At 41.7% G+C, this 27,180-nt stretch overlaps 1 long non-coding RNA gene across 1 annotated transcript; it reads left to right on the top strand.

Moving 5' to 3' along the window:
* Positions 1–2,540: 2,540 nt before the first annotated feature.
* LOC106020245 (uncharacterized) lies at positions 2,541–16,906 on the top strand. Its single transcript, XR_001195683.5, has 3 exons — positions 2,541–3,108; positions 11,930–12,160; positions 13,465–16,906. It is a non-coding gene; the product is annotated as an uncharacterized lncRNA (long non-coding RNA).
* Positions 16,907–27,180: the final 10,274 nt, after the last annotated feature.

Consider the following 27,180-nt stretch of genomic DNA (forward strand, 5'->3'; position numbering starts at 1 on the left):
TTGTACCAGGAGAGGGGAAGGCAAAGGTGGGTGCCGAGATTTGCATCCCTGTTAGAAGGTGCCATAGAGCTGGTGAAACCCTGCAGAGGTGGCTGAGATTTATGCTCAAAGCCTTGGCAAGGATCTCCCTTAACCTTTAGGAAACCAGGTCTGAAAACACTGTGCAAACAACACAATCAGAAGGCAAATTCCCATTCAGCTAACTAATTCTCTAAAAATAAACATACATTAGTGCTTGGTCTCATGCTAGCTAGGTGCAATTGTACTTGTTCTATGGATCTATAAGAAAGATGTTTAAGATACATATTTGACAGGAAGGATGGCCTAATTTCCAGGAATATTTTCCTTGGCTTGAAAAGGGGTGTGGCCAGACACCATAGAGAAACAAGTCCCTTCCAGTGGGACTTTAAGCTTCCCAGGCAAAGCAGATGAGTCACAGTGTCCCCACTCTGGTCTCCACCTTGCTGGCTGTGCATGCCAATCCACAGACCCTATGTCTGCCACCTTTCCAAGCACCTAATTTACATGCAAAATTGTCTTCAATCACAGGCAATCAGGCTGCCTGGTAACAGAAAGGGATGGCCATTTAAAAGGCAGACCTATATTTTTCACTATTGAAAATGTAAATACCCAATGACATTTTAAAGCACTGTAGAAGGGGAGGGATAAGTGGGAGTTATCAAAGGACTGAGAAATAACTGTAAAACCTGGGACAGTCTGTCTCTAGATCAGCCCATAGCACCCAAATTAGCAGTGAATGTGAGCAATGATAGGGATCCCAAGAGCCAAATGAAATCTCAGCTCTTCCAATTTTGAGCTAAGTTTCTCATTTTCATTTCCTGATGGCTAAAAGGCAACAGATTTGCTTCCTGGAGTTTCCACAACCTCTACTTTTAATTTACATCTATTGCATTAACAGTTAGACAAGGGACATGTGCAAATACACTACTTCCTCCTCACCCTTACGCTTGATCAAACCACGGTCACGCTGAAGGGCTTTGTAGATCATTCTGATGGTCACTTGGCCCATCACACATGCAATTAATTACTCCTACTGCACAAGTTCCCCTCCTTGAAAGGTCAGCCTCCTGTTCCTGCTTTAAGCACCATGCAAACCACCTTGTTAGGGTAGCAAGAACAGGCTTGTCCAAAGGACAAGCATGAACTTGTTCGCTCAGTAGCCCTTCCTTTCTTCTTCTCCCCTACCATTAGCATTGCAACTTTACTGCAGCAGACAGAAGTGTGAATCATGATCCACTCAGCCTCTGGGAAGGTTTGTGTCAGATGAGCTCAGTAGCATTTGCCTTTGATTAGACCCATTACTGCTACAAGGTACCGCCTGGCCACACGATGGGTTTTACTCTTTGGAACTGCAGCACCCCAACACCTCAGCCAGGTAGGAAGTATTTTTCCAACTGAATGAGTCCCCAGAAATTGCTGTAAACACCTACAATTTAAACACATATTTTATATTAAAATCACCACTGACATTTTTTGTTTTGGAAAATTTTCTTTAGATTTTGAAAAAAAAAAAAAATAGCAAATCTAAAATCAGCTGGGAAAATGGACAAACAAACCTCTACAGATTTTGGTGCCTTGAAATTTCTATTTTCAGTGTATGAAATGTTAAAAGGTCACCCGATTTTCAAATGGTCAGTTTTGTTCAGGTGTTGCAGGGGGAACTTACACACTTTGAAACAACAGGCATGTTTGTTAAAGCAGCTACTTTGTTTGTGAGACATTTCCAAGATCAGAATCCAAGGCCGAACAGACCATTTCTGGTGAAAACCTTTGCCATTTTTTGTCACCTTCATGTGCCATAGTCATACAGGAATGCCAATTGTACACGAGAGTGCTCACTGAGGAAAATCTGTTCAGGTGGCAGAGTACACTACGTACAGTTGGGATATTGTGTCCTGCTTTTTCTTACCTCTTCCAGACCTGCAAGCTTGGCTATCAGCCCACAGTAATAGGAGGTGCCTAACCGATTGCTAACAACAAACAGTACTTTCGGATCTTTAATCACTGGTAGATCAAGTACAGCATGTGCTGTAAGCTGCACTTCTTATTCACAGGGAGAAACTGTCCAAACAGGGCATATAAGGTATGCACAAAAAGCAACTAGACAAAACCAGGTTGTGCTCACAGAGCTCAAAGCTTTAATCTCACCTCAACATTATTTCAGGGAAGCATCTGACAGTGACAGTTTCGAAAGCTACCAGCTATCAATAGCACCGCTTCAAGAACCCATAACAACCTCAGCTTTACAGCAGACAGTAGGTAAGCTGGTCAGTGATCTAAATAAAGTAGATGAATGAATGCAACCGTCTGTCACATGTGCATTGTGTGCAACAAAGGTAAATTTAAGTTGAGCTAAGGATGTTTTAAGAGCAAGTGTGCAAAGCTGAGCTTCTGAATAGGTATTATGTCCTATCAAGGACTCATTGTTTAGCAGATCCTATATCTAACAATGCCTCATTGTGAAGGCTCTAAAGATCAGTGCATTAAATACCAGTTTTTCAGACCCCTTCACATTTTCAGTGTCTTCCAGTGCTGCAAACACTTGGATATTCTTGCTACATTCGTACCTGTATGGGCATCTATTAGCTGTGTCTGCATTATCCTGTGAGTGGGGGAAATAGCTCAAACCAATGGGTTTAATTCTGCAAGAATTTTATTCTATCCCATTCCACAAAAATCTCCTTTTTGGGATACTGGAAAGCTACTTCACATGTGAGAAAAGAAATCTGGATTTCACAAATGATTCCACCTGGATGGCTACTTCAGACAGAGACGCTGTGGAAGGCCCTGCGATCAACATGCATTTGGGTGTCCAGGCTCTGTGCATGTGACTGGAGGGAGGATATGGCCTTCCACGCGAGGAAAGATTCCGGTTCATTATTCTCTGTGTAGGAAGTGGATTTATGTGATGCCGTCATGAGCAAGGGAGGCAATCACTACTTCCTTGCTGATGACTGAATCTACGTGTATACGCTGTAATCTGATTACTGAAATGGGGTAGAAGGCTGGTGATGGGATCAGCAATGGAGCAGCACCGTGGTTCAGGAGTGCCAGCAGAGACATCTCCATGCCGCTGCTTTGGAGAAGGTGAGACCAAGCTCTGGATTTGTAAAACCAACGTGATGAATTGCAGCAAATGTTTTATTCCCAATACTTCCAACACGAGGCATTTCTCAGATCTCTGACAGGTAGGAAGAGGGTGTATCAATAGCCCTTCCGGGCTTTATGGTAAATTAAAATACAGATTTGCACTTTCCTTCTGGCACAGCTTTCAGCAAGGGAGCCCTTGGAGGCAGGTTGGAGGAGGAGAAAGGTGGAGTGAAGGGGGAGGAGATCCTTGAAACTAGTCCTTGGGGATTGTATGGGGATGTTTCCATGGCTCCAGCAGCTCTCTCACCTCTGCACAGGTACAGGGAAACTGATGGGTTTCAGAGAAAAATAAAACCACTGCTGCTTTTCCAGGCAAAGAAAGGTGAAAGAGGATAGCTATAAATGCCCCTTCCCTGGCACTGAAAAGCATTAGTTAAACATTGTGCAGCAAGTTTCCCTGGGTTTGTCTTACATGCTAGTTATTTTCAGTTTTGCACCCCAGACTTTGCAAATGTGAACCTCTGCTCCAGCTGTGTGCCATCAGCACCACACCAGCGCAGAGCATGCAATCAGCCACCAGCACTATAACCAGAAGAAATGCTACAATCCAGTTTTGTCACGGGACAGCCATCAGTTTGCTGGCAGTTTGAGCTAATAGCTCTGCTGGCTTCCCGAGCAGCATGCACTACACTCAGCATTTCCCTCATAGCAAAGGCATCCACTTGAAATCTGTGCATTTTATGCATGCCTGAAGCTCTTCCAAAAAAGCTGAAACCAGTGAATTAATTATCACATTTTTTTACATGTGCTAGATTTGCCATTTTCAAGAACCTTTAGAGTGTAAAGGGAGTTGGGATGTGTATAAGGACACACACATATAAGGATAAATTTAAGTTCAAAAGGTACATCTGTAAAACACTGGAAGTCAGTGCAGAATGTGGTCACATCAGCTGTGATATCAGCTGTATCAAAGCACAATTAAGGTTAAGGATGTTTTCTTCATCTATGTCTTCTGTTTTTGTCAGTGTGTTAACTCACTGTGTTACTGTGTTAATACAGTAATTAATTAGTGTTACAGTTACAGTGTTAGTATTGTGTTACTGTGTCACTGTGTTAATTTAGAAAGCTCCTCCCTTGTAGAAAATATCCCCATTTTGGAAAATCAGTATGGGAGAACTATGGCCAATTTCACCCTTTCTCCACTTCCAGTAGCCTAACATTAGTGTGAAGAAGGGAAAAAAAAAAAAAAAAAAAAAAAAAAAAAAAAGTATGAACATGTCTGTGTTCAAAGGTATCAATCCCCAGTACTCAATTGTTTCAGACCAGATTTTGCTCCCAGGTTAGTACCGGTGAGAGATATGAGATATCGAGCCCAGTGCAATGTAACATTTAAGTTCGGTTTGAAATGAAATGGCAGTCCTTCAGAGCTGCTCCATTCTGTAAGTCAGCCAAGGTTTTTTCCAGCCTGGGCTGGCTTAGAACAGCTGTGACTGTGATTTAAATTTAGTCAACACAGAAATGCTCTCCACCATGTCTTCCCATGGCAGTCAGTGGCCCTGAATTTCTGGCACCCTCCCTCTTTCCCTCAAAATTGCAGTGTTTTTATCTGATTAGCTCTAAGTGATCTTGATAACTACTCAGATCTAGTTATTTCTTGAGTTCATTGCTTGGAGATCAAACATTACATCACAAGAACTTAATCCTGTTCCAAATGAAGCCAAGGACAAAACTCCCACTGACTTCAGTGAGTACAGGGTAAGGTCATAAATCGTTGAAACATTGAGTGTCCAATTTTCAAATTAAAACATAATGAGCTTAATAGTCATGGATTTAAAGGCTGATACATTTTGTGTCTTGTACAAGATTCTACAGCTGGGTTGTAAACTCTTTTTAAACTTCAGTGCTTTTGAGGGAGGGTCGTTTTCTAGGAGCTCACATCATTATCTATCCAGGCCAGTACACAAAACACACAATGGAAGTGATACTGCCCTGACTGCAAACAATGTCTTTGGAAAGCTTCAAACAATTTCTTAGTAAACAACTGATCAGGGTAATTACATTTTCTAATCTGAAATGGGGCTGTGACATTGTTTCAGGTAACACATGAATCATGCTAAAGGGTTTTCCTCTGCTAGCGCTGGCTAGCTTATCTGAGCAAGCACTGGTCTGAGGATGGGGACCTAAGCCTGATGAAGTATTGTACTGGCACTGCAGGTAGTGGCTCCGCCACCTGCCTCCAAGACCCCTCCAATCTGCTGCTACTGTTGGGCAGACAACCCGCCAGGTAATTAAAGGAAATTAAGAAATAGTGGAGCTGTGCCTAATGCCTCATGATCCCAACTCATTCTCTCTAGATGAGGCGTCAGATGGGACAGCCTTGCTGCCTATCTGGATGATGCTGAGTCCAGGTGAGAGAGCTGTAGCCTCGCTTAGCAGGAGAAGGCAAACATGGCTTTGATGGCTTTGTGCTTGCTAATGAACACAAATTACCTAAAACACAATGAGTGAGTCTCCCACCATCCTTAAGCCAAGTTGCAATGTAATGAAGTGGCTGTCAAATCCTCACCACTACATGGGATTGTGTTAACAAACTAGTCCAACATTATTACACAAAGCATGGTTAAATACTTGCAGAAGAAGCAGCTCTAGCTTTCTGCCTTGTTTGGGTTTGTTTTTAACAGTAGTTACAGTAGAAAAACTGCACTATGACCTGCCCCTGCAGTATTCTTTTATTCTTCAATCTCTTATAGATGCAATCTGTCCACTGCTTAATTTTATTTATCATTGGCTTGGATATCTACCAGCTATGATTGTCATGATTAAATCAGTATTAACTTAATTACAAAGGGCTTTACTTAAGATAAACAATAAAGAAGTGATCCAGAACAGTGAGAACTGCAGTGCTGAGAACGTCTGGCAAAAGCCTTTCAAACACTTTAAGCTACCTTTTTTTTCCCTCACATATTTTGTTTTTAATGCAGATGTGTTGTTTTTGTCAAATCCCAGAAATTAGGTCAGTCTGTCACCTCAGAGTCTGATCCTTGAAGCCAGCCTCAGCAATGCCTTTGACTGCAATTTCTCTTTGCTGCCTTAGGCAACTATAATTTTTGCTTCACTCCAAACTTGATGCCACTGATGGTCTGCCATGAGTCAGACACTGAGGGTTTTCCTTATTTCCTCCTTGTGGTGAAATGAACAAAGGGCTTCAGGACTTGGCATGCTTCCCATGTACATCTCCTGCTCTGAGGTATTCCCATTCTGCAGGATGGGCACACAATCAGATATAACTGTGATGATGGGAACAGTTTCATCTCCACTCACCTCTGTTATTTGGCCTTGAAGGAGTTTAGTTATGATTTGGATACTGAATCTGTCCCAGCTGAATTCAAAAGCAGAACTCCCATAGATTTTAATAAGTATACCAGGCCTTTTCTAATTAGTACAGTAACCACATATTCCTGACACAACAACTGATGACCTAGCATTTTAAGAAGCCTTTAAAAAAATTTCAAACACTTCCACACACTTTTAGAAAGTACTGCATAAGATGCATGTCACATTTAAATAGACAGCAAGGGACATATCAGAATTTCAATCAAAAAGTTAAGAGTTTTCCACAAACTATACAAAATTTGCCTAAGAATTTAGGAGACAAGCTAAGTTTTTCAGAGACCATGGTCTGTGTATTCAGCTGTTTGATTCTCAGTCTGTGGCCAACCGCTATCTGTTCTCCAGGGAGAAGCCTAGAAGAAATTCCACTAGGGGAAGTGTAAAAGCCCTGGTTTCACTCAAAATCCTACCTTCCCAAAAGACTACATTAGCATTCTCCTGAATACTATCAACAGAAAAAGAGACATGGCATTCAGTAAGAAATTCAGACCCATGTGATTATTTTCTGCCACCTGTGTTAAAAAAAAAAAAAAAAATCTAGACAATTAATGTTTCCTAAATTCCTGTGTGTGTATGTCCAGAAATTTCTCTTGTTCTCCAATAACCCAAGAAAGAGAGATTCTCACACCCTACAGGAAGAACTAATTTGTCCATTATGATGACAATGTCTTATACGTCAACTCTTCTGTCTAGTTCACCTAACTATTAAATGTTTTCTTCAGAGGAATGAAAATGATTTGATTAGGGTTGTGTCCTTCATATTCCGTGTTATTTTCCTCGTTTTGCCCAATGAGACAACCACTCACAATATTCTGCTCCTTTTTGATATGACACAACACAGTATGCCCAGCCTCATCTGTTGAGCATCAGATAAATCCTGTCTGACACTACACACTTGTGTACAGGTTGATTATAAAGCACAGAGATGCTGTGATGCAGGTCTGTTTGAGAACCAGTTTTATGGGATGTAGGCTAGTTTCTCATCTATGGGCTTCTGTAAAGAGTCAGAAAGTTAAAACTCAAATACAGATGCCAAGACCTTTGCTCTGGAGAAAAGGATGATGGATTTGCTGATGTTGCGTAACACTGTACATCCTTTCTGGGTGACAGAAACTTCATAAACTTCAGCAGAACAAATGCAATGTCCTTCACATGATAGAGAAGAAGCCCCTGAAAGAGTGCAAGCTGGAGAAGGGCTGGGGAGGGAGCAGCTCTGCAGGGCAGTACCTGGGGTGATGAAGTTGAACACGAATCAGCAGTGCGCCCTTGAGGCAATGAAAGCTAACCACATGCCAGGCTGCATTATCAAGAGAGCAGCCAGCAGTTGGAGGACAGTGGTTACTCCCCTCCAACTGGCATTTTTGAGGCCACATTTGGTATACTGTGTCATGTCCAGTTTTGAGTTCCCCTGTAAAAGGCATTGGCAATCTAGGCTTAGACCAATGGAGGGCCACCAGGACTGTGGTGCAGGGCAGTCAAGGATGGGATGGGGAAACTGGGTTTGGCTAGAAAAGGGTTTGGAAGAAAAGGCTGGGGGCTGGGAGGGGGACCTGATGGTAATCTTCAACTACTTGAAAGGGTGCTACAGACAAGGTGGAGCCAGACTTCTCTCAGAGGTGTGCAGCCAAAGGAGAAATGTCAAATGGTCACGAGGTGCTGTCAGGGAAATTCTCAACAAGTATAAGAAGGAAATATAAAGAAAGAAATAAAAACAGAAAACCAAACCAAACCAATCAATCAACCATAAACAAATAAATAAATAAAACAGAACAGGTAAGAGTGGTTAAACACATCCAGAAAGTTTTGGAATCTCCATCTTCAGAGAATTTCAAAACTTGAGTAGACAAGGCTATGAACAACCTCATCTGACTTTTAAGTTAGCCCTGCTTTGAGCAGAGAGTCAGACAAGATGACCTCCAGAGGTCCTTTCCAATGTAAATTATTCTGTTATTCTATAAATAAGGTAGAGATTGTAAGGAAAAGGACCTAAATCAGATTCAGGAGTGGCATGAGTCTTTCCTGTGGTGAGAGGACAGGCCTGCAGGCTGTTGCTACTGCTGACCTCTTCGGAGCTGAATGATTGAAAATCACTCTTGGATGCAGCAGAGCGTGTGTTCCTGGCACAGCCGTTGCACTGAGCCATTCCCAAGTTTCTGTAAGCAGTGGCCTTATCTGGGTGGAGTGCTGTCAGTCAGGTATTTTTTCCTTCATTTTTCCCTCACCCCTTGTCATCACAGTGTGTTAAAACTAGTCTGTTGCAAGGATTCACCAAACATCCACTTTCCAAGACCAGGAGTGTGATTTTTGCAATAATTTTGATTTTTTAAAACATTCTCTTTTCTTAGAAAGTCATGTGTACCTTTGATGAAAGCAGTGTTGCACAAGTCAAATGTACCAATTACACACAGATTCATAGTTCTAACCTGAAAGAACACCAGTCTGCAAGAGGGAAGGGAAAGAAAAAAAAAAAAAGAGAGAGAGAGAGAGAAAGAAAAAGAAGGACTCAGACTAGAAATATTCTCATCTATTTCTTTCAGCTTAAAATGATTCTATAATAAATAAAAAGCTATATTTATAGACAAATAAAAAGCTATATTTTAGCTATTCAGATGACTTCAGAAAATAATAGGTTGGAGTGACAACATTGTTCATGTTGGTTGATTTAAACTGGTGGAATATATGCTCTAATTACTAACAAAAAAGACCATGACTATTAAATTAATTAGACTGTTTAGGATTTTATCTTATAAAGTTTGTCACTCAGTTGTTTAAAGTCCATGAATTTTCACATTTATAAGAAGTTCCTCATTTTTGTTTCTCCATTATAGAAATGTCATTTTTTGTTAGTCTCGCATTTCCCTAGGTTCAGAATTTGACATTGACGTGCCACAGTTAGTCATTTTCACTTGTGGGAGAAAAGATAAGACAAGCATTTACACTATAAAATCAACAGCAGCCTCAAATATAGGCTCACGATGGGAAACTCCACAGTCCTGGACCATATTCAGTCTGAACTACTGCCTATTAAGAGCTCAAACTCCCTTAAAATATCTTCTGGGGACCATCATATCACATTCGATCTGTCCAGACGGTGGGAAAGGAAGCTCAGGTCAGATCACAGTGCAGGTGTGATTGGGTTTTCCCCTTAGCAAACCACAGCTGAAGAAAGCCCATGGCCAGTGTGAGCATGGGCATAAACCATGTGGATGGTTGACATTCTGAGACTCAGGTAGGGTCATGGAAATGGCCTTAGCAGGCAGTAAAAGAATCTGGTCAAAATCTCAAATGAGAAATGTGTCCTCTGTTAAAATGTTTCCTACTTCATAAGTTTTGGCTTCAGCTTTATTTGGGGTTTGGTTCCTCCTTAGCCCTTACACTTTTTCCTTATATTCAAGTGCCTTCTCTCTGAAGTCCACTAAGGTGAGCACATTCAGATCAAAAACAGTCTTGATTTGCAAGGGGACCAAACTCTAAGCAATTTCTTAGCCTTTAAAACAGGTAACTCGAAAGACATGAGGACATTACATGTAATAAGACGCACAATGAAAAGACGGCTAAAGTTAGCTCATATGTCCTCAGCTCGTCTGTAAGTAGCCTGTGGTGTTGAACAAGTCACACACATTTTAGTGCATGCTGCTGCATCCCAGCCCTTTTGCAATGCATGGCAAAAACTCCAAGAGATTTCAATAGGAGTAGGTTTCGATTCAAAGTTGGCAAGATTGGAAAAAATACAATAAGGCAAACATATTTTAAAGTCTTTGAGTTAGAACAAAAAGCATCTTAGAGGATCTATATCAAAAGTGAAAACTGAGGCTGAAAGTTAACTCCAGCTTCATGCGTACTTCTAACCTTTACACCAGTATACGGACCAGTTTCTTTAAATACAATAGAAACTCTGCCACTTTGAAGATAAGCCCTCACAGTTTGCTTAAAACAATAATTCTGTACTTTCTTTCCTGTTTCTAGATTTATTTTAAGTATTAGTATAAAATGTCAGAGTCTGATAGCAGCCAGATCAGTTTGTATAAAAATCGACTGCCTGTTTGTAGTATATTACAGGCTATATTTGACACAGGAAAGCACTTAATCATGAATGCTATCAGCACACCACACCCATCTTTGTAAGTGCCTTATAAGCTAGATTTATCACTGTGAACTTGAACTGGATAGAGACAAGTAATAAGAAAAACGCAAAGCCCTTCTGTGGAGGTAGGGTTAAAAGTGTGTTATCCACGATACACACGCTCAGAAGGCGTGCTCATGCCTGTCAGCTGCACTGAAACATCAGGCTATTTCACTTTGTATTGATGGACTTCTACTGGAGTCATCAGTCCCAGGTAAACAGCGTGCAAATAAAAGAAGAAAAAGTCTGTCTCAAACAGATGATTACACAGTTGCTGCCATTTTAGGTATCTTACACCTTTTGGCTCATTTTATTTGCACAACAGAATGGACAGCCCTTCAAGGACTTAAATAAACAACACAACCTCCTTTGCCAAGCGTCAAGTGTCTTTTTATTTCACAAATCTAAACTTTCATCTTTATTTTAAACTTTGTTCTCCACCATACCACTTTTTGGATGTGCACACTCCAACGAGAGAGGGAGCTGAGCTCAGGAGGCTGAAGAGCTTGGAGAGGGGAAGGGTTCAGGAGGCCACAGGGGCTGCCTCAGCTGCTCTGCTGCTCCTCTGGCTGCTGCTGGACACCCGCTCACTTTGTCCTGCTGGCCAGCATGCTTTACACCAGCCAGACCACTGGGACCAGAGCATAGAGTGATGCAGCTGCAGCCCCATGGGGCTGGGGCCGGACCAGAGATATCCTTCTCCCCTTGGCAGGACTTGTCAAGAAATCAAAGTCATTGTGAGAGAAGCAAGTAAAGATGCCACCAAAGATTATAGCATTTGCAAAAGCTAACTGGAGAGTAAGCTGTGATGATCACTTTGAGATATGCTGTATACATTCACATTTTCTGCACAGGCTCACTACGGAACACATTTGAGCGCATGAAAAGGAGCTGGGCAAGCAATTTATGGTAATTATCCTCAGCAGCCCAGTTAGGAGCCACATTTTCAAATCTGGGGGTATTGCACTGGGGTATTGTCTTGATTAAAAGAGAGGACTTTGGGCTGGGTTTTATTAGTATATTAGTTAAACGTGAACTCAAACATTTTTCCTTGGAGAGTAAAACAAAATATTTTTACCCTGTATATCCTCAGAACTTAAACAATGCTTAGTGAAATAATGCTAAACCCTTGAATGTTTTGCTAGTAACTGCACCTGCAGGAGTGCTACACATTTGTTTCTCCGGTGAATCACATCACACTTTCTGCCTCTATGCCTGAATAGGAAAGCTACTGAACAGCACACTAACATCTATTTCAGCAGTACAAGAGAGATGCTAACAGCAAAACTCATACATATTCCTTAGGTAGAACACTGCTTTCTCTCTGATGAGAAAACACCCTGGATTTTCCATCGGCCAGTGTTGTGTCTCTTCTGAAAGATGACTCTCTTCATGCCCCATGGCCTGGTGAAGGCCTTGCTGCAGTGACTCAGTGGGCAGCGTGCCACCCACCGCGCTCAACCACCCACGCTTCCTGGAGCGCCCATGACCCAGGTGGAGTCCCCAGGTGGCCCGACCTTGCCAGCATGGGATGAGGTAATTCAGCTGCAAACTAAATAACCACTGAATCAAATTCCAAGGGATATAGCAGAGGGACATATTTGGGATTTTGATAAATGAAGGTCATTCTCATTTAAGACATGATTCTTACCCCACCACACAGGGCAGACACCCATCCATGCAAAAACTTCTTCATGGACGTTGCAAATAATCAATTTTTATTAAATTTGTGAAGACATCTTGTACCCCTAATGATAAGTGTGAGCACTGAAAACCAGCATGACACTAGGAAGCGTGTCCTAGGAAGTATGTCACTTACCTCATCACTCTAGCCCTAACTTTTGTAGTCACAAAAGTCATTAGTGAGCACACAACTGATTAACATCTTAAAAAAATACAGATATGTTGCTGGCTGAATCTGTCAACAAAGACTGTGGACTGCCAATTCATCCATTAGCAGCAGCCATCCACATTTATTAGATCTAAATACAAAACAAAGTACAGGAAGGAAAAAAATCCATTAATGAGACACCATTGGTATTCAGCGCTGCACATTACATCAGACACTAAATCAGAAAGAAAGAAAATCAGGATAAGGTGGATGTAGAGCTGTCAGGATCCTCACTCAACTCACTCCAGGTCAGTGGCAGTAACAATTAGCTTTGGTAAGAGCTGGGCTAAGATGTGGAAAACCTCATAGTCAAAATACCTAGAAAGCTCAAGCAGAGGTTAAATACAAAGATTTTGAAAGTTTGGGAATTCAATGGTAGGTCTCACCTTTCAGGTTATATCTAAGCTTCCCCAGAGCATTGTTTAGAAAATAATTCAGTAGTGACACATAATACCTGGAGGTACACAAAACAGCAAAATCACAGACAACTAACAGAAAATAAAGGCAGTACTTATGTAGGACAGCTTAAATTAGCTATTAAACCAGCAGCACATAGATGGCCATCAAATGAAATGGCAAAGGTCTATTTGTTTCATACAGGTAACATTAGAAAGAAGGATTAATCAATGCTAACTTAGGAAATTGCTGAGCCAGCTCAGCTACTACTTACTCTTGGATTCCTAAACCCACCACGCCTGCTGCAAGCTGCTTTTCAGGGTTTTGTGGAAAGATTTATCCTTAAGAGTACATTGTGACCTGCAGTTAATGACACAGAAACAAACAAACAAGAAAAGATTACATCTAATAATCATTCCTAAGGTTACAGGGATTGATTGGTCTTTTTTTTTTTTTTTTCTTTCTTACTTTAAAGTGAGCTTGCATCATCTTTTTATCTAATCTCTTCTGGTGTGGAAAGCCAATATTCACAATGCTTCTGCTTTCATTACAGAGAAACTGAAAATCAGCTGGAAAGGGACTTTACAATATGGATACGTGGGAAATCAGGAGCCTGAAATGAAGGCCTAAGAAGTTCTTCACCTTCTACCTACTGCTCTTACCTTCTTCCATCTTGCCATGCAATACTTCAAAGAGCAAAAGCCTCACCCATATCCGGAGCTCTTACTCTAAAATTCAGGAGATAAAGTAGTAGTGATGCCCCTAAAAGAGAAACACGGGGCTGTTGAAAGACGTCTTCATTGGTGCGTGTACCAAACCAGGCTCCAAAACCCACGTAAGCCCTGAATCCACATCACTACTTCAACACTGATGCTCTGCACCCTGTTTGGTGCTACACACCCTGGTGCCTACCCCAGGCTGCAGTGCACCAGCATCAGCTGCTAGGTGTGCCGAGGAATTTGTTCTTCACGTGAGGTTGTCAGGCACTTACAGGAGGACTGCTTGTTCCTGCTGCTCTGGCACACACACTTCTATCCAGCTAACCTTTTAAATCCCTCCCAGGAGCAGAGGCAGCTCACTGAACTGCAGAAGCCTGCAACCACTCCTCTGATGGCACTCACTAACCCATAGCTGCAGGAAGCAAAACAACAGCAGAGGTCCCTTTTTGACATTACCTTTCTCCCTGGAGATGGTGGCAGCTTCTCTGCAGACCACCCACGTCTACTCACCCTTCTTATGGAGGCAGCCTGGGCCCCAGGGATCAGAGACACCCGGTGGCACCTCCACAAAGAGCCCACAAGAAGAGTATGTGGTTGGGTGTCTGCACAGGTTCATGGCCAAATAATTCAGTGCTCAGCAGTCAGTACGGTGTTAGCGATGGCAGAGGCTGCTAAGTCCTTTTGGAGAATGCTGGGGCTGCCCCATTTGCAGAAACCCTTCCCACTCCATTTCTCAGCTTTCACTCCCATATTGTTATTTCTGTTTAGCCACAGAGTCTTCCAGGGACAGGCAAAGTCCAAAGTCCTGATGTTAAAAAACAAACAAACAAACAGAAGAAATGCAAACAGAAGGTGGGGGGGGAGGGGAAGGGGGTGTAAAAAAAAAAAAAAAAAGAAAATATTTGGAGGAAAACTAGATCTTTCTGCCCTACAACACAGTCAAAACAAACCACACCCATGTCCCCCCCTACTTTGTAGTTCTCTTTTAAGTAGAGCCATGCCCAGCAGCTGGAAGCTGTCTGGCTGTTTGGACTTCATGCAGGGATGTGCCAGAGATTCCCTCTTACTCCCCTGGGTGGGATGTAAAGAATTCCTCTTTTCATTGCTGGCATTCCTACGGCACTGAGTCACTTTATAACCTAGACAATAATGTCCAAGTCTTGTCCAGACACTCTGGGATAGACACTATGATTTTTTTCTAATGATACAATTATGAGAGTGTCCATTGGCTATGAAGCTTCCTGGCCAAAACCTGCATTAAAAATAGCATAACCATGATCTCCACCTGCAGATAAGGGACATACTTTGGTGTCCCACCTTTCCAACAATAATTAATCAAGACCGAGGAAGGGCACTCAAATTCACAGCATAGCTGTCAAAGCAAATGAGCTCCTGAAAGACTTGGCAGTGAGCAACACAGTTGGTCAGTTGTTCATTCCTCCCAGTAGCAATCAGCATAAGCACTGAAGTTTGTTGTGTTTATTGTTCTTAATTGTAAACACACAAAATCCTTTACCAGCACTTTTAGAAGAACATCTCGTCTAGTGTGTTTGTGCTGCAGTGGCAGGGTAGAAATAGATTTTATTTATGTATTTATTTGTTTTTATTGAGGCCATTAGTTGGAAATACAAACATTAGTCAAAACCAAACATGGGTCACAAGCTCCCGAAGTTGTACTTCTACTTTGAAGACATTACTAGATAGCTAAAAACAAATACCACTGTTGTTATTATAGTGCAAGACCCTGATGGAAGCAAATGCAAACAAGAAGAGGAGGGGAAAAAAGAAGTGGCTATGAGCTTAAGTTTTGAATTTAGGTTCTGTTTATTAAAAAATAAAAGAGAAATAAAAAAGTGGGATGTTCGTGATTCTGGAGCAAACTACAAAATTAGGGTTTGAATTTTTTACCACTTTCCCTCTGTGAAAAACCAGGCTGAGGTTGTCGAATTTGGTTCATGTTGATGACTGTTGTTCATCTGGGTTATGGGTCTGTATCTAACCTGGGAGAGTGTCAGAGCTCTGTGCATGCCGGAGGCACACAGGGTGTCAGACCTGTTTCGCAGTGTGAAGTCGTCAGCCATGATTGAGTTATGGTTTATTACACTACAAAGATCTCAGCAAACTTCTCTCCATACCTTTTCTCACTCAAAGCTTTCTCCTTTCTCTACAGCCTAATAAAAAAACCCTTTCTCTTCTCAAGATTGATTAAATATGTGCCAGCTTTTCAATACCTGGGTTTTAGATATTTCAGTCAGCAATTTATAGTTTCCTTTTTACCCCCAAACTCTGATGAAGGAAATTTGGAATTACAGGACAGGAGATCAAATGTAGCTTGCAATCTGTGCTGACTAAGGCTATCTTGCATTCAAAAGCAGATCGAAGGAAAATAAGATAACTAATTTCTCCAAAATGTAAATTTTTATTTAAAGTAGGTTACCAGTGTTGTAGCCCATGAGTGAGTGAGAGCTTCCCTACAGAGCAATGAGTACTCTGATGATCAAGTCAGACTTTGATTAGTCCTTAAATTCCTGGTCTTAGGAGTCAGGACTACTTCACAGTGCCTAAGTCTCTCTGGTTTTACAAACACACACACACAGAGTGTAGAAATAAATAAAAATAAAATTTAAACAAAATAAAAAACACCCCATTCACCAAAGGTCTTGGTTTCATCAGTGCAGAACAAGAATCTTTTAAAATTGCCAGAAAGTTTAGCAGAAAGCAAAGATAATTTTTGTTCAACCTGTCTAATCCATATCCAAGATCCAAGACCCTGCAAAAATTTCCTGGGGATCTTACCACATGTCTGTGCAGGAGTTTGGATTCTGGGTCACTGGGAATGTATCAGCACATTTCACACACTGATAAGAGCTCTGCTTTCTGCAAGAAAACTAGGTGCAGAGTGTCTATGGGATAAAATTTGGAAGCTATTTTACTATAAAAAGATTTGTTTCTGAGTGCACACTTTTAGGCATCAGCACGTGCTAAAAGGATGTGGTGCATGGCATGAGCTGACTTTCACAGCAAGCATCGCTGGTGTCCAGTGTGTTTCTAAGCAAACCATTGGCTTTTAGCCAGGTAAGAGCACATTTAAAACACAAGAAAAATGAAATCACTTACTGGAACTAACCTACGGATTCATTTTCGGTCACTTTTACCAACTCAGCCCAATGTTCAGGCAACAAATGACTCCTTTTCCTGAGCCGGCCGGGATGACGAAGTGGCAGCTGAGGCCGGAGGCAGCCAGATCTGCAGAGCTGGGGGAGCAGGGGGAGCAGGTCGCGAGGGAAGGTGAGGAGCTTTCTGCAGAGTGGGGCTGGTCCTGCTGAAGGAAGAACTGTTTATTTATCTATCCAACCTCCCAATAAAGCACACAAAAGATAAGGCAATTGTTTAAATAATGTTTACTCAGCTAATGCAAAATAATTTTTATATGTACCTTTAGAAAATCCTAAATACATTCTTGCTGTAAAAGATACTACTGCATGCAGCTAAGATAACCCTTCCTTTGTACATCAGTATCACATTTGTTCAATTTTTTATTTTCAGAAAAATAAAATCAAAAGCCAGAGTGCAATCCTATCAGAAATGCAAGAAAGGGTTGTATACAATATATATAACAAACCTGTGTCCTTCACACAAACTTTTCCTGCAGTTCTAAGCATCTCTGTGCACCAAACCTGGAGGTGCCATCACTGTTGACAGGTCTAGGACATCTGATTCCACTGGTAACAATTTCAAAAGTCATTATACAAAGCCTCTGTCTCGTCACACTTCACAATGTATAAAATATAAAATAATAAAATAAAATAAAATAAAATAAAATAAAATAAAATAAAATAAAATAAAATAAAATAAAATAAAATAAAATAAAATAAATAAATAATAAAAGCAAGAAAAATAAAAAGATCTTTTTGTTGTTGTTGTTGTTGCTTTTCTTCTTTCTTTCTAGTGAATTTCCTAGTACCATTACACTGAGCATGTATTTGATCTGGTATTATTGTATTTGATCATCCATTAATGATCAAGGGGCTGGAGCACCTCTCCTACAAAGGCTGAGAGAGCTGGGGATGTTAAGCCTAAAGAAGAGAAGGCTCCAGGGAGATATCACTGCAGCTTTTCAATACTTAGAGGGGGCTTATAAAGAAGATGGAGAGTGACTTTTTGCTCAGTCAGATAATGATATGACAAGGGGGAATGGTTTTAAACAAACACAGGAGATTTAGGTTAGATATAAGGAAAAAATTTTCACTCAGAGGGTGGTGAGGCCCTGGCACAGGCTGCCCAGAGAGGCTGTGGATGCCCCATCCCTGGAGGTGTTCAAGGCCAGGTTGGATGGAACCCTGGGCAACCTGATCTAGTGGGTGGCATCCCTGCCCATGGCAGTGGGGTTGGAACTAGATGGTCTTTGAGGTCCCTTCTAAGCCATTCTCTGATTAAGGGAGAGGTTTGTATTGGTAGATTCAGAATTATGCAGCTCAGATACTCAAAATGCTCCACCATAATTACTACTACTATACTGATAGCATCTGTCCACCAATATTCAAATGTAATAAATAAATACCGGTTTCATTTTTTCTCAGACACAGAGGTAATGTTACACAAGTGACCCCATTCCATAGGGAGAATGTGATTCATGGCTATAGCCTGCTTATATTTCCTCCAGTTTCTCCTCTCTGTCTCTGTATGTTCATATTTGATTTTGATGCACCAGCCAACACTTTTGTCATTATAATTCAGCTAGGCTTTCCTTTGAAAGCCCTCTATTAAACAAATAATAATAATAAAATAAAATATATTTTTTATGATATGTATGTAAAGATTGTGAAGATTTTGTCCCACTATTTTTAAGTGTTTTTTTTTTTTTTCTCTTATTCCTATCTGATAACAGCATACATTCTTGCTGTAAAACTCTCATGGCAACTCCAGACAAATGTTGAAGAGTGGCTTGCTCAGAAATCATGTCTCCTTCATGGATTTTGTGAGCTCACAAAATTTGAGTGAATTGTGCCTGACCTGAGAGCTGGCCAGGCGAGGAGGCTCCAGGTGCTTCACCCACAGCACTGTCATTCTCATGGAAATGCAGAGCAGTGCCTCAGCAAGAGGCTGCAAGAAACCCTAGATTTCTTTGATCAGGCTCTGATGCATTTAGTGCTGACAGCAGCCTTAATGCTGGGCGTTGCTCTAAACACTTTGCAGCACTTTACCAGGATGGTGGTTGCAGTCCTGTCCCCTGAAGGATCTCTTTTAGTCAGGTGAGGTGGTGTTTCTGTGGGAGTCAGCACCTCCTACATACACTCACCCCTTGATAGCCAAAACAGTTATACCTGTTATATACTTCTAACCACAGCAATTTCTGCAGGCTATCGTTGCAGCCTTTATGTGACTCGGTGCTGGCTTCAGGTTGCTCTATAGACAATACCATAGGAGCATCAGTGGACATTGCACTGAGGACATGTTGCACTAGAGTCCTCCTCTGTTGGTAATGAAGATCACAGTCTCACAGAATCATAGAATGGTTTGGGTTGGAAGAGGACTTAAAGATCTGGCCACTATATTCAAAACAACAGAGAAAAACTGATAAATCATGTTTTGAAATGGAAATCCAATTTTTGCAATCACTGGAATATTTCTCCAGTCCCCAACTTCTCCTTTCTAGAGATGAGTTTTTCGTGTAGCTCCTCCATGTAAGCACTTTAAAGACAGCTCTACCTGTACTTTGCTTTGTAGCTCTGTCATGCTTGCTTCTCCCCCCTTTCTTGCGCATGTGTGTGTGCTTTTGTTACTTGTATTGTATAAGGTGCCTTGGGATATTCGCATCCTGTGCATTGTGTGGCATTGTGTTGAATAGGAGGTACAGAAATTAAAAGCAGGTCTCCTCCTACCCACATATGCCTTTTCTTTGCAGGTTTTCCTGGAAGTTTTGTGCGGGGAGGGAAGGGAAGAGGTAAAATATGACTTGGCTGAGACTGCCGGATGCTGAATCAGCTGCGATTGCCTCACGTTTTCCTTTCTTTTAAAATAAGGGGCACAGTTTTCAAAAATGCCCATCTGATTTCTCTGCAGGTTCTGCCGAGTCCATCATCTCTCAGTAAGTCACTTTTTAAAAACTGTGCATATGCTTCTCAGTCACATGGGCACCCTCTGGAAACAGCTTTATAATCCCTTGCTTGTAGGTCTGGAGACTACGTGCTCTGGGGTTGCAACAACCTGGTGCAGCCACTGCAGGCTGGCACAATGCTGGTGTTCACCTTCTGAATAGTTCCTTCAAAAGAGGAGAAGATAGTCATGCTCATTAACTCAATAAAAAACCCCAAACCCACCGAATCCCCAAAACACACAGCCTCTTTGAACATGATTGTACCCCTCTGCAAGGAGCTGATGCCTCCAATGTTGACTCCCTGCTCCTCATGCCTACACACACAGTGTGCCCTGACGAGGCTGGTAGTGACAGCGTGGTGATGCAAGCGTCACTGAATAGAGAGCACTGCAGGAACAGCAAATGTGCACAGCATCAGAATCCTATGGGGACCCAAAACAAGCCCTTTTGGCAAGATTTAGACATCCTGGGGATTGGGAGAGTTGGAAAATGCTGTGAGAAGTGAACATTTAAATGAAATTGAGAAGAGAGAGAAGAGAAGAGAAGAGAAGAGAAGAGAAGAGAAGAGAAGAGAAGAGAAGAGAAGAGAAGAGAAGAGAAGAGAAGAGAAGAGAAGAGAAGAGAAGAGAAGAGAAGAGAAGAGAAGAGAAGAGAAGAGAAGAGAAGAGAAGAGAAGAGAAGAGAAGAGAAGAGAAGAGAAGAGAAGAGAAGAGAAGAGAAGAGAAGAGAAGAGAAGAGAAGAGAAGAGAAGAGAAGAGAAGAAACAGTTTAACTTCTTGTTGTAGAAGGGTTGTATGAGTATGAGTGGAACAGCTTATATTTGGGTCAATTCTTGTTTAGTTCAAATTCTGTCATGGTACTGCTGATTTAGAGACAGAAATCAGACATTGGTAAAAAGTTAACAGCAGCTCTCTGGAAGCATGCAGTCTGCTTTTAGCAGGTGCCAGTTAGCATTTTCTTTCCAGAGCATCCCTATCTTTAAAAGAAAGGAGGAGTCTGCTTTTTAGTCAAGGAAACTGCAATCTTGTAGTGTCCAGCCACATGGTGTTCACCCTTTGACTGCTTCCCCATCATGCAGTAACTCACTCAGATAAAGGTTCATGCAGTCTTGCTCGCTTGCTGAGGTAGCTACTGTGATCCCATATTGAAACCCCAGCAGAAGAGCAGAGGAAAGTGATGTGCCCGTGAGGACTCCACACCCTGAGGTATATAAGGAGAACAAGTGCCTGACAAGCAAGGTGAGAACAGCAATTGCCAGATGGTATCTTCCTTCTTTTTAATCAGGGAGATGACAGGACAAGGGGGAATGGTTTTAAACTTAAAGAGGGTACATTTAGAATAAAGGAGGAAATTCTTTACTACGAGGGTGGCACTGGCACAGGTTGCCCAGAGAAGCTGTGGATGCCCCATCCCTGGAGGTGTTCAAGGCCAGGTTGGATGAGGCCCTGGGCAACCTGATCTAGTGGGTGGCATCCCTGCCCATGGCAGTGGGGTTGGAACTAGATGGCCTTTGAGGTCCCTTCCAACCTGAGCCATTCTGTGATTCTGTGATTCTTTCTGCTTTGCAGAGATGTATATGAGATGTATATGTACATGTATATCCATCTCATATGTACCTATCTCATACAACCAACATTCGAGGCTTCAGTATCTGGATTTATAGGCTCTCCTAAAGGTTATTAATTCTTCCTACACTGTTCCCAGTAAGTTGGAGTACCTTATGATATAACTTCCTCATTAACATCAAGAGCTGTGATTATACAGTTGTGTTACCAAGGGCTTCAAAGCCACGAAGCCTAAATATAATCTTACAGTACCTTGTTACAATACAAAGCACATCCTCTAATACATTTTTTTTTGTTTGCATAAAATGCAGCACAATAATGGTTCGCGTGACCTTTGCCCCCCTGTATAGCTCACTGGAACATTGTTTGAAGAGCACACAGTCTGCGTTTTGCAGGGCACAGGTGCTCGGTTGCACCCTGGCCGCCGCGGCTCAGCCCCACGGCGCAGCACACCGCTTCTCCCCCCCAGCAGCTGCACTCAGGGGACTGCTTTTGTGGTCCACCAGGAATTTCCTGTGATAGAATATCAGAAACCTACTGGTGACTGGTAGGAGGTGACTTCACAGGGCAAAAGTTCTCCCTCCACAATAAACATTCTCCGTGTCGCTGTGTGGATATCCTACACGGGCCTGACAGCAGTGAGCTGCTTGTCATCGTGACAGAGAGAGGCTCAGGGAAGGGATCGTGGCTGCTTGCAAGGTTTTATCTCCAGAGAGGTGAAGCTGAGCCTTCACTCTCATTTTTGCAGTACCTCCTGGAGAAGAGAAAGAAATAATAATTGAAAATCTACTGAAAAGACTATATAAAATATAGATATCTACAATCAAATGCAGATCATATACTCCGCATCCCATACCCTGGCACTATGATATACATACTACTATATATGTCCTATCTACATATTATACAATTGTATATACTATAGATAGTCAAAGAAGCAACACAACAATTAATTAATTATTATTAATTAACAATTAATCTCTATGCACAGTTTTCCTTGAGAAACAAACAAACAAAAACAACACACAGGGATGTTTGGCTACCAGACTGTGCTGCGAGCTATCACCTGGTGGCTGGCAGCCTGAGGCTGTCACAACTCTCTTGGCCAAAACTAGTCAGAGGACCAAACGACGGCACCCAATTCATCTGGCTGGCTGAAGTAACGTGCGACTTGGTCAGGCTGCAGTGAAGTTTACTGACTGAAATAGCTTTGGGGAAACAATACATTAATTTCCTGTGGAAAATACATCTATTAAAATTGGACAGTCGCCTTAGTTGAGTCCAACATGGTAAAACAGCACACTGTAGGGCTTGAAAGAGAACACAGCTCTGTGTTGGCTTCGAAGTCAGAAAATAGTGAAAAGCACTATCATCCTCAAAATCAGGGCCATGGCAAGGACTTTCTTGGTACAGGCAGCGATAGAGAGCAAGGATTTCCAGAAAATACCTTTAAGCTGTCTCGCCAGCTCCACAGCATGCTTCAACACTCGCACACATGGTCTCCAGCTTCACTATGGATTCTCCAAGCCAGTTTTGTGTCCACTGAACAGGATTTTACACAAGGCAATGTGTGTTGATTTTGCTTCTGAAATCTCGTCATCAACTAATGGCCGTGACCCTGGTCAGCCCTTTCACTGGGGCTGGACAGAACAAGGCACTTACCTGTCTCACATCCCGTCTTGCTCTGCAGCACTGCATCAGGAAGAGGGTGAGGAAAGGTGGTGAGAAATCTGTAGGAATGCCCAGCGACACTGGAGATGTTGATGTCACACTCTGTGTTTGCTGCTCCTGTACCACTTCTATATTCACTAGTATTTATTTGCAGCATCACACAAAGCACTGACTGGTCTCATCAGAGCAATCTGTGTTTGTATTTGTGTGTGTGAGGACAGGGAGTCAGCACTTCAGCTCCAGTAAATGTAGCCATGCAGTGGAAAAAAGCCCTGCTGTTAAGAGTTATTTCTCTTTATATTCTCAAATAAACTTTTCCCCCAGCCATGTACACCCTTCCAAATAGCATGATTTCTACCAGAGCACTGAACATTCCCCCCAGAGAGCTCAATTCAAAGAAATAATATCCGCCTCATGCCATAGTCTGTTAATGATGGATTAAGAGAAGAGATCCCATTATTCGGCTTCAATATACTAACCAAACTTTTAGCAGCAAATAGATGTTCATGCTGAGGGAAGACTAAATCCATCTGTCAAGTGCTTTTTTCTTTTTGTGATCAAGGCTGATACTTTTAGTCTCAGTGACTGAACTTCAAATCAGTCACTATGTACTCAGGAGGAAGGAACCAGTTTGGTTAGCTTTTTTTCTATTTCACAGCAAGCAGAACACTGTATTCCATTTCTGTGGACCGTGACATCCCATGGCATATTAAAAGCCTTATTCAAACTGCAAGACAGCCATATTTTACACTCAGCAGGAGACGGTAGCAAGAAGTATGAGGCCAGGGTTATTCTGACTCTGGACAGCTTGTCAACCTGGGTGCTAGGAACAAAGCTTAGGACATTCTCTGCTTGCTCATATGATCCTGAAATAAATAAGTAGAAGATTGTCTCAGCAGGGATTTTCTTTATGTTACAAGAGTCTCTGCGTAGATGCAGGGTTGAATTCAGAATGACTGAATCTGCTCTTGTGCTTTTGTTCTAAGCCCCCATCCGTTGTGCAGTATTGCAAAATCCGTGGAAGTGCTGAGGTTACCTTTAAAATAAACATAATCTTATTTTCTTAAACAGAGCAATTAAACAGTAAGATCTCAGTTAAGTTCAAGGACCAGGCTTCCTGATACCTGGGAACTCCTCTTTTAATTTGGGCCACATCTCACTTGGTGATTCATAGTGCTACCTAAAAAAAAACTATATAAAATTCATTTGGTCATGGAAAAGCTTGGGAATTCCTTTATTACTCTGTTCAGATTTTATTCTGATTGATCTTTTTAAAGAGATGATGATTTCTTTGATAGAAACTAGAAGAATCTCTTCCAAAACAATAAATTGCATTCATTGTACTCAAACACAAAAATCTCCTGTATCACTCACCATGTAAGAGCATAGTACCTTATATTTCTAATGGCTACCCATTTCCACTGTGCTGAAGATAGGGCTTATGTATTTCCACATGTCAAGAGCTCTTTCTCTTCTTTCACAGTCATTTAAGATAAACAGAAATTGAAAAAATCTCTACAAGTCTCTCCTTGCACTTTGACTTTAAGCTTTTAAGGCTGGATTTAAGCAGGGCAGAATCTGCTCTGAACATGCTGAACAGCATCAGTTTCTAGGTACTATTGTTCATGTGTATGTCATGTAAATTAGAGCTATAATCTGTAAGAAATAGAATCATCCAACCTTGGTTATGCATTTGAGATTCACACTTAAGATTCATACACGGTAAAGGAATTTCCTGGGCAACTTGGTTCACCTTATTCCAGAATGCTCCAGGATGTTTTTTTGTGTCCTAAAGCTCATTGCAATTGGTAGGGCACAAGCAATCAACAAACTTTGCAGTGATGTTAGCCTTTAAACATGACAAAAAAAAAAAATAAGGAGTCTGTTATTTATGCCATGCAGAAGATGAATCCCATAGATGCTGATTCCCTGCTTGTACTAGCAAAATTCAGTCACAAACCTTCCACTGAAGTTCCAAGATAAACTTAAGGACAAAGCTTTTATGCAGTGAATGTGTAGAAAAGAGGTCTTGTGTTGGAACTGGGCTCATCACTCCCTGGATATGTTATTGGAGAAAATAAAGCAATTGACTTTGTGAATAACTATTTCTATATATATTAAATAAAATTAAAAAAAAAAAAATACCAAAACCAAATAAGATGGCTCCTGCTTTGGAACATTTTTAAAATTAGCAAACTTAATCTGGTTTTGCCATGTGTGGAACTTCTCTTTAGTGAGAGGGCTCTGAAACATCACAGGTGCCTCATCCTGTGGGAGAGCATGGGGAAGACAACTGTGACTGTTGTCAGATCTTAGCAGCCCATGTTGTCTCATTTCTGCATGGATCTAACTGGAAGAGCTGCAGCCCTTAGTGTGCCTTAAGGAAGAAAATGGAAAGCATGGAGTTGGCATTGTAGTTCCCCTCTGACAAGATATCTGACCATAGTGGACTTTGGGAAAGCAACAGAGCTTGTGGAAATATCAGGTTGCCAAAACCCAGAAGACAAAATCTTGTCCTCAGCAGAGCTAAGAACACAACAGTCCTCCAACACACTTATATTGCAGTACTATGATAAAAAATATCCTCAGTTTGGGGAAATCTCGAGATATAATTTCACTATCCATTCAGATCTTTGCTGAACACCATGTGAAAATGAAATAGATGATACTTTAATGATGGTAAAGGCAAAATACATAGCTTTCTGTCCTAGCTTAACACTGACTACTGACAACCAGAAGGTGACACAGCTGTATTCCAGAAATATGCTGCTCTGACTGTTTGTGATACTGGAGACCTCAGAATTGGTCACTTTGTGCATGGGGCCACAGGATGCATTATTTGACTGTAAGGTGAAACGGAGAATAGACACATTTCCCCTACCAGTGGGGTACTTACAGTGCCTCTTGCCATATTAGACACTGAACACACATCACAGAACTTGTTTCGCATGGTACTTCAGTTGTAGAAATGCACACGAAAATAAATGCTGTTCATTTGTGTTGCATCTGATTCCTCAAGGCTACACTGCTTTCCCACCTGGAAGACTAAACCACAGCATACCTTTAGTTCTCCAATTTGTAAGCAGAGCTCTAGGGGAATAAATTTATTCCCACAAAACAGTAATTGCAGAAGAAATTCACTGGGACTGTGTATCATGAAATGCAGCATAACATACTTCTAGACACCTCGAGATCTGATCCAAACTTACCATGTTTAATAAACACTTTTCATTGCCATTTAAATGTTGCAGAAGAAAGAAAACATATCTTTACAAGGTACCTTTGCATACTGCCTTGTTCCTGCTTCTTTTCCTGACAAACTGAAGAAGTTTACCACAGCTCAGTTATTTCATTGTAAAAGGAGTATTCATCTTTCCCCTTTTGACTCACAGATATCCTCAAAGATCGCAGTTTTTAACACCAGGAAATGCAAAGGTAATAGAGCAGCAGCTTCCCCATTTACTAACCATTATCTTTTAAAACTCTCCTTGCTGTCCCCTGAAGTTGTTGCCTCATTAATCTCCATGCATGACTGAAAGTGTTAAAAGCTTTTATGATCAATTAATTACAAAAAGACACTTCAGGGCATTTCTGACTTTTTAAGCAGCACTCTCTGCTTTGGTGCAGAGCACATTTTGAAGTATTAAAGCTTGGGAAAACCTAAAGCAAGCAAATTTTCCTCTCAGTGCCTTACCCCAAAGTGCACTAAGCACTTGCAGCCGGGAGCTGCAGGAGGTGCAGCCGGCCCAGGATCACCGGGATAACACCTCCCCCCAGCGGTCCTGGCACTTGTTTTTTCCAATTTATTTTTTTCCATGTTAAATTATGGGGAAAAACAAACAAACGAACCAAAAAAACACCCAAACCAACCATACATAGTTCAACCTTAGTTCTCATTTCTTGTGAAACAGTGGAGTTCACGGGTATATCTCCTGCTGCATAACTTCATGGATCTTCCTGTAAACAGGGATTGCTGACGCTATATTTGCACAGCCCTGCAGAAGCCTGGGACAGGCTTTGGGGCAGGATTTCAGAGTGATCGCCTCATTCCCTGGTGGCACAAACCCCACGGAAGCTGGAGGCTGCTGCCCACCCCCTGCTTCCTCCTCACCCCTTGCCTCTGCTCCCCAGACCCCCACCTCTGTCATGCTGGTGTTTTAGGAACAAGCACATTTCAGTGGCTACATCCCCAAGGGACATGCTGGGAAGTCACCAAC

The sequence above is a fragment of the Anas platyrhynchos genome, chromosome 2 (assembly GCF_047663525.1).
Source record: "Anas platyrhynchos isolate ZD024472 breed Pekin duck chromosome 2, IASCAAS_PekinDuck_T2T, whole genome shotgun sequence".
Classification (NCBI taxonomy): domain Eukaryota; kingdom Metazoa; phylum Chordata; class Aves; order Anseriformes; family Anatidae; genus Anas; species Anas platyrhynchos.